This window comes from Bison bison, unplaced genomic scaffold (assembly GCF_000754665.1).
Source record: "Bison bison bison isolate TAMUID 2011002044 unplaced genomic scaffold, Bison_UMD1.0 scf7180017864537, whole genome shotgun sequence".
Lineage (NCBI taxonomy): Eukaryota > Metazoa > Chordata > Mammalia > Artiodactyla > Bovidae > Bison > Bison bison.
Window position 1 is genome coordinate 7279989 of NW_011495085.1, and position 3126 is coordinate 7283114.

General features: G+C 32.7%; 1 protein-coding gene across 1 annotated transcript in view; it reads right to left on the bottom strand.

Moving 5' to 3' along the window:
* The window catches only part of TEX11 (testis expressed 11), a 191742-nt gene that overhangs the window by 64869 nt on the left and 123747 nt on the right, over positions 1–3126 (bottom strand). The window lies entirely within an intron of this gene.

A 3126-nucleotide genomic window follows, 5' to 3' on the forward strand; every position in this document is an offset into this window, starting at 1 on the left:
TTGTATAGCTCAGGGAACTCTACTCAGTGCTCTGTGGTGACCTAAATGCAAAGGAAATACAAAAAGGAGGGGATATGTGTATATGTATAGCTGATTCACTTTGCAGTACAGTAGAAACTAACACAGTACTTTAAAACAACTATACTCCAATAAAAACTAATTTAAAAAATAATGGACAAAACAGATTTCAGAGCAAAGAGTTAGTGCCAGAAGGTTATTTCATGATGATAAAGGAATCAATTTATTATGATGACATAACAATCCTGAATGTTTATGCACCTAGTACCAGAAGGAAAAACTTACAGAACTGCAAGGAGAAATGAACAAGTCCATAATTATAGTCAAAGTTTTCAATGAAGGCTCTCAAATAATTGACAGGACAGGTAGACAGAAAATATTTATATTTAGGATATTTAGAATATTTAGAATATTTATAAATAGGATATTTAACAGTATTAATCTATCTGACCTGATTGACATTTATAGAACACTTGACCTTACATCAGCAAAATACACATTCCACTCAGGTATACAGGGAACATTTATCAAGAAAGACAATACTCTAGTCCATACAACAAGCCTTAGCATATTTAAAAGGATTCATACAAACTTATGATCATAGACTGAAACAGAAATTAAATTAATAAAAAAGTTATCTGAAAAAAATTCTCTGGAAATCTACAAATGTTTGTAAAATAAATAGCATACTTCTAAACAATCCATGGGTTTTCACTGGAGTCAAGTCACATTGAAAAATATAACTGAATTAAAATGAAAACACAATATATAAAAATTTGTGGATTGTCACTAAGGCAGCACTTAGAAGGTAATTTATAGCATTAACTGTTTATATTAGACCAGAATAAAGGTCTAAATCAATAACCTCAGCTTTCAACCTTTGGAAACTAGAAAAGAAATAGCCAATGAAACTCAAAGTAAGTAGAAGAACGGAAGTGATAAAGATCAGAAAATTAATAAATGAAACAGAAAACAGAAAAAATAGAGAAAAATTAATGAAACCAAAAGCTAGTTCTTTGAGGTCAATAAAACTGATCAGCTTACAGCCACTGACAGGAAAAGAGAGAAGATGCTAATTACAGATATCAAGAATGAGAAATATGACATCATTTTAGAATTTACAGATGTTAAAAGGATAATATGAATGACATAATGAATGATTTTAGGCCAATAATTGCAACAACTTAGATGAAACACAATTTCTTCAAAGACATAAACTACCAAAGCTCAGGAAATAATAGATAACCTGAAGAATTCTATTATCTATTAAAGAAATTGAGTTTATAATTAAAAGCCTTCTCATAAAAAAAATTCCAGCCCCAGATGACTTCACTGGTGAACTCTACCAAACATTTAACAAAAAAATAACACCAACTGAGCAACAAAAACTCTACTAGAAGATGTAAAAAGGAAGTGTATTTTCCAATTCATTCTATGCAATAAGCATTACCCTAACAGGAAAAGAAAACCAGAGGCCAATATCTGTGACCATGGACACAGCCACAAATATTCTTAAACAAACTATTAGCAAATCCAATCTAACATTATATTTAAAAAAGAACACATCAAGACCAAGTGGAGCTTATTCCAGGAAGGCAGCATTGGTTCAACAGTTGGAAAATCAATATAACTGACCATACAAAAAACGTCAAAAAACTGATCATTTTGTTTGCAAATATTTTCTTCCATTCTGAGGGTTGACTTTTCATTTTGGTTATGGTTTCCTTTACTGTGCAAAAGCTTTTACGTTTGATTCGGTCCCATTTGTTAATTTTTGCTTTTATTTTCATTACTCAAGGATGTAGATTGAGAAAGATCTTGCTGTGATTTGCGTCACGGAGTGTCCTGCTTACATTTTCCTCTAATAGTTTTATAGTATCTGGCCTCATACATTTAGGTCTTTAATCCATTTTGAGTTTAGTTTTGCGGATGGTGTTAGGGAGTGTTCTAATTTCATTCTTTTATATGGAGCTGCCCAGTTTTCTCAGCATCACTTATTTAAGAGACTGTCTTTTCTCCATTGTATATTCTTGCCTCCTTTGCAACAGATTAGGTGTGTGGGTTTATCTCTGGAATTTCTATCCTGTTCCATTGATCTGTATTTGTTTTTGTGCCAGTATGGATTAATCTTTCCAAAAATACACAAACAGCTCATGAAGCTCAACGTCAAAAAACAACCCAATCAAAGAGTAGACGAAGATCTAAACAGATATTTCTTCAAAGAAGACATACAGATGGCCAAAAAGCATATGAAAAGATGCTCAACATCATTAATTATTAAAGAAATGCATATCAAAACTACAATGAGATAGCACCTCATACCAGTTAGAAGGGCCATCATCAAAAAATTTATAAACAATAAATGTTGGAGAGGCCGTGGAGAAAAGGGAATCTTCCTGCAGTGTTGGTGGGAATGTAAACTAGTATAGACACTATGGAGAACAGTATGGAGGCTCCTTAAAAAATTAAAAACAGAGCTACAATATAATCCAGCAATCCCACTCCTGGGTATCTCTCCAGAGAAAACCGTAATTCAAAAAGATACATGACCATTCACTGCACCATTATTTACAATACTCAGGACATGGAAGTGACCTAAATGCCCATCTACAGAGTAATGGATAAAGAAGATGTGGTATAAATATATGACGGAATATTACTCAGCCACTAAAAAGAGTGAAATAATGCCACTTGCAACAACACGGATGGACCTAGGGATTGTCATACTGAGTGAAGAAAGCCAGACAGGGAAAGACAAATATGATAACACCTATATATGGAATCTAAAAAAAGGGTACAAAAAATTTAAAAAGGGTACAGGTGAACTTATCTGCAAAATAACAGAGTTACAGATGTAGAAAAGAAACTTATGACTACTAGGGTGTAAGGGGAAGGAGAGACAAAAGATTGGTACTGACATATACACACTACTGTATATAAAAGCAATAACTAATAGAGACCTACTGTATAGAACAGGAAACTCTACTCAATACTCTGAAATGGCCTATATTGGTAAAGAATCTAAGAAAGAGTCAACATATGTATATGTATAACAGACTATCTTGGTTGTACACCTGAAACTAATACAATATTGCATTAATACTTTAG